The sequence below is a fragment of the Oncorhynchus mykiss genome, chromosome 8 (genome assembly GCF_013265735.2).
Source record: "Oncorhynchus mykiss isolate Arlee chromosome 8, USDA_OmykA_1.1, whole genome shotgun sequence".
In the NCBI taxonomy this organism is placed as follows: Eukaryota; Metazoa; Chordata; class Actinopteri; order Salmoniformes; family Salmonidae; genus Oncorhynchus; species Oncorhynchus mykiss.
In genome coordinates this window covers 50398115-50406733 of record NC_048572.1, presented here as the reverse complement: position 1 = coordinate 50406733, position 8619 = coordinate 50398115, and positions in this window count along the sequence as shown.

Here is an 8619-nt window from a genome sequence, read left to right as displayed (position 1 = left end):
CCCTCCTTTGGCAAATCTGACCATAACTCTATTCTCCTGATTCCTGATTACAAGTAAAAACTCAAACAGGAAGTATCAGTGACGTGCTCAATATGGAAGTGGTCCGATGAAGCGGATGCTAAGCTACAGGACTGCTTCACTAGCATAGACTAGAATATGTTCAATAACATTGAGGAGCATACCACATCAGTCACTGGCCTCATTAATAAGTACATCGACGATGTCGTCCCCACATTGACTGTACGTACATATCCCAACCAAAAGCCATGGATTACAAGCAACATATTACTGAGCTAAAGGTTAGAGCTGCCACTTTTAAGGAATGGGACACTAATATGGACGCTGCTAAGAATTCCCGCTACGACCTCCAACAAGCCATCAAACAGGTAAAGCAACAATACAGGACTAAGATCGAATCATACTACGCCGGCTCTGACGCTTGTCATGGATTACAAAGGAAAACCAAGCCGTGAACTGCCCAGTGACGCAAGCCTACCAGACGAGCTAAATGCCTTCTATGCTTGCGTCGAGGCAAGCAACATTGAACCATGCATGAGAGCACCAGCAGTCCTGGACAAATTTGTGATCTCTGTAGTTGATGTGAGTAGGACTTTTTAAACTGGTTAACATACACTCCTGCCTCCTCTAGTCCTATAAAAGTGTCCCCGGTCCGTCTAAAAGTCAGTCATAGTCTTCTCTATCAATCACAATGCCCAGAAGACACATCGCATCCACCAGCTGCCCTGTCTGCAGGGGGCCAGCTAGATTACCAGGACGCGTACTCACGAGTATGCGCTGACCAGCTGGCAGGTGTCTTCAAGGAAATGTTCAACCTCTCACCTCAATACTTACGTGTTTCAAGCAGACCACCATAGTCTCTGAACATCAAGGTAACCTGTTTAAATGACTATCACTCACATCTGTAGCCGTGAAATGCTTTGAAAGGCTGGTCATGGCTCACATCAACACTATCATCCCAGACACCCTGGACCCACTCCAATTCACCTACTGCCCCAACAGATCCACAGATGACGCAATCTCTACTGCACTCCACACTGCCCTCCCACCTGGACAAGAGGAACACCAACAGTTGAAGTCGGAAGTTTACATACACCTTAGCCAAATAGATTTAAACTCAGTTTCACATTTCCTGACATTTAATCCTAGTAAAAATTCCCTGTCTTAGATCAGTTAGGATCACCACTTTATTTTAAGAATGTGAAATGTCAGAATAATAGTAGAGAGAATTATTTATTTCAGCTTTTATTTCTTTCATCACATTCCCAGTGGATCAGAAGTTTACATACACTCAATTAGTATTTGGTAGCATTGCCTTTACATTTTTTAACTTGGGTCAAATGTTTTGGGTAGCCTTTGGGTAGCCTTCCACAAGCTTCCCACAATAAGTTGAATTTTGGCCCATTCCTCCTGACAAAGCTGGTGTAACTGAGTCAGGTTTGTAGGCCTCATTGCTTGCATACACTTTTTCAGTTCTGCCCACAAATTTTCTATAGGGTTGAGGTCCGGGCTTTGTGAGGGTGACTCCAATACCTTGACTTTGTTGTCCTTAAGCCATTTTTCCACAACTTTGGAAGTATGCTTGGGGTCATTGTCCATTTGGAAGACCCATTTGCGACCAAGCTATAACTTCCTGACTGATGTCTTGAGATGTTGCTTCAATATATCCACATAATTTTCCTCCCTCATGAAGCCATCCATTTTGTGAAGTGCACCAGTCCCTCCTGCAGCAAAGCACCCCACAACATGATGCTGCCTCCCCTGTGCTTCACGGTTGGGATGAGGTTCTTCAGCTTGCAAGCCTCCCCCTTTTTCCTCCAAACATAACGATGGTCATTATGGCCAAACAGTTCTGTTTTTGTTTCATCAGACCAGAGGACGTTTCTCCAAAATATATGATGTTTGTCCCTATGTGCAGTTGCAAATCGTAGTCTGGCTTTTTTATGGCGGTTTTGGAGCAGTCGCTTCTTCCTTGCTGAGCGGCCTTTCAGGTTATGTCAATATAGGACTCGTTTGACTGTGGATATAGATACTTTTGTACCTGTTTCCTCCAGCATCTTCACAAGGTCCTTTGCAGCTGTTCTGGGATTGATTTGCACTTTTCACACCAAAGTACGTTCATCTCTAGGAGACATAAAGTGTCTCCTTCCTGAGCTGCGTGGTCCCGTGGTGATTATACTTGCGTACTATTGTTTGTACAGATGAACGTGGTACCTTCAGGCGTTTGTAAATTGCTCCTAAGGATGAACCAGACTTGTGGAGGTCTACAATTAGTTTTCTGAGGTTTTGTCTGATTTATTTTGATTTTCCCATGATGTCAAGCAAATAGGCACTGAGTTTGAAGGTAGGCCTTGAAATACATCCACCGGTCAATTAGCCTAACAGAAGATTCTAAAGCCATGACCTCATTTTTTGGAATTTTTCAAGCTGTTTTAAAGCACAGTCAACTTAGCGTATGTAAACGTCTGGCCCACTGGAATTGTGGTACAGTGAATTCTAAGTGAAATTATCTGCCTGTAAACAATTGTTTGAAAAATGACTTGTGTCATGCACAAAGTAGATGTCCTAACCGACTTGCCAAAACTATAGTTTGTTAACAAGAAATTTGTGGAGTGGTTGAAAGACGAGTTGTAATGACTCCAACATAAGTGTATGTAAACTTCCGACTTCAACTGTATGTAAGAATGCTGTTCATTGACTATAGATCAGCGTTGAACACCATAGTGCCCTCCAAGCTCATGACGAATCTCAGGACTATGGGATTAAACACATCCCTCTGCAACTGGATCCTGGACATCCTGACAGGCCACCCCCAGATGGTGAGGGTTTTCAACACCACATCTGTGATGCTGACCCTCAACAGGGGTGCTTGCTTAGTCCCCTCCTGTACTCCCAGTTCACCCATGACTGCATGGCCAAACACGACTCCAACACCATCATTAAGTTTGCTGACGACACAACAGTGTTAGGCCTGATCACCAACAACGATGAGACAGCCTACAGGGAGGAGGTCAGAGAACTGGCAGTGTGGTGCCAGAACAACCTCTCCCTCAATGTGAGCAAGACAAAGGAGCTGATCGTGGACTACAGGAAAAGGTAGGTTGAACAGGCACCCATTAACATCGACGGGGCTGTAGTGGAGCGGATCGAGAGTGTCCACATCACCAACGAACTACCATGATCCAAACACACCAAAACATTTTCCCCTTCAGGAGACTGAAAAGATTTGGCATGGATCCCCAGATCCCCCAAAAGTTATACAGCTGCATCATCGAGAGCATCCTGACCAGTTGCATCACCGCCTGGTATGGCAACTGCTCGGCATCTGACCGTAAGGCGCTACAGAGGGTAGTGCGTACAGCCCAGTACATCACTGGGGCCAAGTTTCCTGCCATCCCAGACCTATATAATAGGCGGTGTCAGAGGAAAGCCCATAAAATTGTCAGACTCCAGTCACCCAAGTCACAGACTGTTTTTTCTGCTACTGCACTGCAAGTGGTAGCGGAGCGCCAAGTCTAGGACCAAAAGGTTCCTTTAACAGCTTCTACCCCCAATCCATAAGACTGCTGAACAATTAATCTAATGGCCACCGGACTAGTTACATTGACCCCCCCCCCCCCCCCCCTCCATTTGTTTTGTACATTGCTGCTGCTCGCTGTTTATTATCTATGCATAGTCACTTCACCCCTTCTGTATAAATTACCTCAACTAACCTGTACCCCCCACACTGACTCGGTACCGGTACCCCCTGTATATAGCCTTGATATTGTTATGTTATTGTGTTACTTTTTTATTATTTTTATTTTATTTTTTACTTTAGTTTATTTGGTAAATATTTTCTTAACTCTTCTTGAACTGCGCATTTCACGGTAATGTCTACACTTCTTGTATTTGGCGCATGTGACAAATTAAGTTTGATTTGATTTGAACACTGAATTAACAAATTCAATACAGTAACTCATCAATAAAGGGAACAGAGTGGAAAAATAGGATATAAATAAAAGTGATGAGCACATGGAAAGTGGAGACATTCTCTCACCTGTTCTTTGAGTCCAACTGCACAGCTTGTCTGTTCCCTACAGGGGAACGGTCATAATGTACAATGGCCTGACTATCATCAGCAACAGAGCATTGACAACATTCAGTATGATATGGCATATGATAACTAAGGCTATCTTAGAATAGAATAGACTAGCGGCACACCGCCCTCACCAGTGGTAAATCGGTTTGAAATGTATTTAAATGTCTTCTTTGGGGACCGACAGTGAAGCAATCCACACAATCTTCACACCAATAACCCCCCCCCCCCCCAAAATAAAACATGTCTTGTTTATATCTCTTCAGCGATTTGGTTTCCAGATACTAATTGTTGCTATAGCATTCTCAACTCGTGAGCGTTCAAATAAACTCCCAAATGGAATCTCAAGTAGCCTACCCCCTTGGTGCAAAATTAAGAAGATGCCAAATCCACCACCAGACTAACTGAATAACAGGTTGAGTTATCACACATCCTTTTACAGTGATGGATTCAAAAAATCTGATTTGAGGTCTGCTCAACAGGTGTTTCACGTCAGAAACACGTGTTGAATTCTCATGCATTGGCTCACTACATCATGAGTGTGTATAAAGAAAAGGGGACTGAGCCTCAAAAACGCCACTGTTTCTGAAGAGGCCTAATTTCAGAATGAGCAGTAGCTCTGTTGGTGTTGGACTCAGGGGGAGCATGTGGAGGGGTCAGAGAGAGTTTGATCAAGAGCCAAGAGACTGAAGCTGCTGAGACGACCCACAAACAGATGAGCGGCCAGATCCCCCCCCCTACCCCTGAGATCTGAAGTAGATGAGACATGGTAGTGGAGCAGAAGATGTTGCTGAGTGTCTCCAAGTCTGAGCTAAAGAACATGGAGGACAATGAGGACCAGGCAAAGGACCAACGATTTGAGCTTTGATTTGCCAAGAAGGAAGTGGCGTAGCGGAAGACAGAGAACGCAGCCCAAGCAGCTGAACTGTCAGCCAATGGAAGCCAGAGTGACAGCCAATGAGAGGGAGGTGGTTTTAGATTAACTAACTTCAAAGTAATGACTCGGATGTCGGGTTTGATACGAAAGCTTCTTTTTTAGTAATAATACTTGTTCACGTTACATTTAACAACTTTGTTTTGGTACAGAGCAATGCAGGTAAGATGCTATCGGAAAGTCAGCCACAATCAACACCTGCACATAATTGGCGCGTTATCTCTCTCGTTCCTCTCGCAAGGCATTCTGGAACTTGCAGTCAAAAAGCGTAATTCAACACAACCCGATACAATTACATATGCAGATAACTGTAAAGAAATATCTTTAGAGACAGCTCAATTAATAAACTTAAACATTAACTCTGTAACACATTAAAGTTACAACATCCCCCCCCCCCCCCCCCGATGAACAATTGTGTTCATCTAGATCTCTAGACAGTATATCAACTGAATAGGTCTCCTCAACAAAGTCCCTGAAGCAGTACGAACTGAACATGATCTAACTAAGCCATCTCGGCCTGGAAACAGTTCCTCAATCTTTCCTAGTTTCCAGGTTTGTCTGGGTAGGTTATCTTCTCCAATGAGTACAACGTGACCCGCTTTCAGTGGGGTGGGCTGTGGTGTGTCACAGCGGTGTGCTGACTTTAGATCCAGCAAGTAGTCTCTTCGCCAACTGTTCCAGAAACTGGTCACAAGTCTCTGCCTGTACTTCCATCTGCATCTCATTTCCCGCTCGTTTAACGTTGGATGCTGAGTGTCACTTGCTCCAGAATGCATCACCTTCTCATGGTGGTACTGTATCAGCATTTCTGAGTATCTGTACTTATTGGGCAGAACCCATGGGTGCTGCTCTCTGAATGTGAAGTTGGACTGTTGCAGTCTTCCTCCTACACTGAGCAGTTCGTGTTCGTCCAGGAAAGGTTTCAGTTCTCTGATTTTACAGTCATTGTTTTGGCTTTTTCCTGCCGTCAGTAGTTTGATCTCCTGTCCAAAACTCTGTTGTTGTGTTACCTTAATCCAGTACTTTTCTGCATCGAACTGTTCGTCAGCAGTCAGTTCACCTTGCTTCTTTATGGTTGTACGAGCATTGGCTATGAATCTCTTTATCCAGGCGGTGACTCTGAACACTCTTTTCAGTTTGCTGTACCTTTCAAGCTCCAACACAGGTTCAGTAATGTCTGTGCTGTTTTCTGTGAGTTGTACAGTAACCTGGCAACTGGACTTGAGTTCTGTATTCACTTCTTCTGGAACCTTGTTATCATCAGTCTCTTCGGACTGATTGGGTGATGAAAGAATTCTGGGTCCATTCCACCATAGCTCGCTCTGTGTCAAGTTTCGAACAGTTTGTCCTCTTGTAGGGAGGTCAGCTGGATTAGTTTTCCCTTCAATATGTGACCATGACTCTGGATTGGTCAAGGACTGGATCTCTGTCACTCTGTTCGCAACAAACTGTTTCCATTTCTGAGCTGAGCTGCATCATCGAGTCTGTCCACATTTTGATCTGGTTTTCTTCCATTTTCAGTGCGGTCATCAAGTTGTTTGCTAGTCTCGCTCCAATCACAGCTCCCATGAGCTCCAGGCGTGGCAGCATCATTTTATTAAGTGGGGCTACCCTGGACTTGGATGCGACTAGACTTGTTGTTTCCCTGTCTTGTGACTCACCTTGCAAGTAAGCTACTGCACTGTAAGCCCTTTCACTTGCATCACAGAACACGTGTAGTTTCAGGGTGTGGTTGTTCTGTGGCCGCATGTCTGTTCTGTACCACCTTGGTATGGTGAGCTGGTGTAACTGGGGTAGTTCTGAACACCACTGTTGCCATTCTCGTGTCAGATCAGTTGGTAATTCTTCGTCCCAGCTGAGTCCCCTCTCTCACATTTCCTGGAACATGCACTTGATCCTGATGGTGTAGGGAGTTAAGAAACCAAGAGGGTCGAAGATACGTGCAGGCGACTGCAGAACACTTCTCTTTGTGTTTTCCTTTTGCTTTAGAATGCTCAGTAACGGCCTGAGGTCAAACAAAAATTCATCCGTTTCCGGCCTCCATACTAAACCTAAAACCTTCAGCACTAATCCTTGTGTTTGTAACGTCAACGGGTGGTCAGTTGTCGTACTCTCCTCCCATTTTGTTTTCAATTCAGGAGAATTGGTCATCCATTTGCAGAGGTCCATGCCTGCAATCGACAGCATTCGCTTTGCAGTTGTTGTCACAAGGTAAGCCTCTTCAACATTGCGCGAACTTGCAATGAAGTCATCTACGTAGAGTGACTCTCTCAGTATCTCTACAGCTTCTGGTTGTTCTGTTTCATATTGTTTCAGGTGCTTCCTGATTGTAGCTGCCAGCAAAAATGGACTTGGGGAAGCTCCAAATACCACTCTTTTCATCCTCAGCACACGCAGCTCCTCTTCATTTTCTCCCCTTGGTGGGCCAGTGAGCCATAGAAATCTCACGGCGTCTCGGTCTCTCTCTGCTAGGGATATCTGCAGGAATGCTTTCTTGATGTCTGCCATGAATGCGATCTCATGTAGTCTGAACTTTATCAGAACGCTGAGCAGATCCGGATTCAGGTTCGGTCCTGTGAGTAGACAGTCATTGAGGGATGGACAGCCATCTTCATGGGACGAGGCATCAAACACCACTCTCAGTTTTGTTGTCACCTTATCTTCTCGGAGCACTGCATGGTGAGGTAAGTAGTATTTTACGTTGTCTGCACTTGATGTGTTGTCCTTGGGCACGTCCTCTGCCATATCTTGTTGTAAGTAGTCCTCTACTACTTCATTGTATCTGCTGTACAACGTCACATCCTTCTTCAGTCTTTTCTTCAGACCTTCAAACCGTTTCTTGGCGATTCTATAGTTGTTTTGGAGTTCTGGCATTTCTCGTTTCCATGGCAACTCCACATGGTATCGCCCATCTTTGAAGGTGGTTGTTTCCTCGAACCTTTGTAGAGCCTCGTTTTCCTCTGGGTTCTGTGTTTTCTCGCTTAGAATACCCAGAGACTCAAGCTCCCAGAATGCATTCAGTTGCTTGGAGACTAGTGTGTCTTCATCAAGTGGGATGAAAATGCAGGTTGCCTCGGCGACACTTGACATGGACACGGGTCCCTGCACCGACCATCCAAAGGTGCTCTCTAAAGCAACTAGCGTCTCCGTCAGTCGCTCCCCTCTGCCTGATACTATCTGCCAGTAGTAGTCTGCTCCTATCAGGACAGAGAGTTCAGGATCATTGTCATCTCCTGGAAAGTCTGCGAGCTGCAGTCCCCTTTTACTGAGCTCATGCTGAATCCGTTCACCAGGAACCTTCATCACAGCTGTGCACACTTGTGGGGTTTCAATTGCCTCCATCTCTATTCTCTGCTGTTTGTCCCAGACATTCTCCAAGATGACTTTCACTGTGTTGCGTTGGGACGTTGCTGGGGCAGAGGAGCCAAACGTGTGAAGAGTGAGTGCCTCTTGTCTGATTACTGGTAGCTTCAAGCCCTTCACAAGGTTTTCATGTATGAAGCTTCTCTGACTGCCTCCATCTAGTAAGCAACGAGCTATCTTCCTGCCCGATGGGCCTTCTACCCATGCCTTTGCCGTTTGTAGCAAC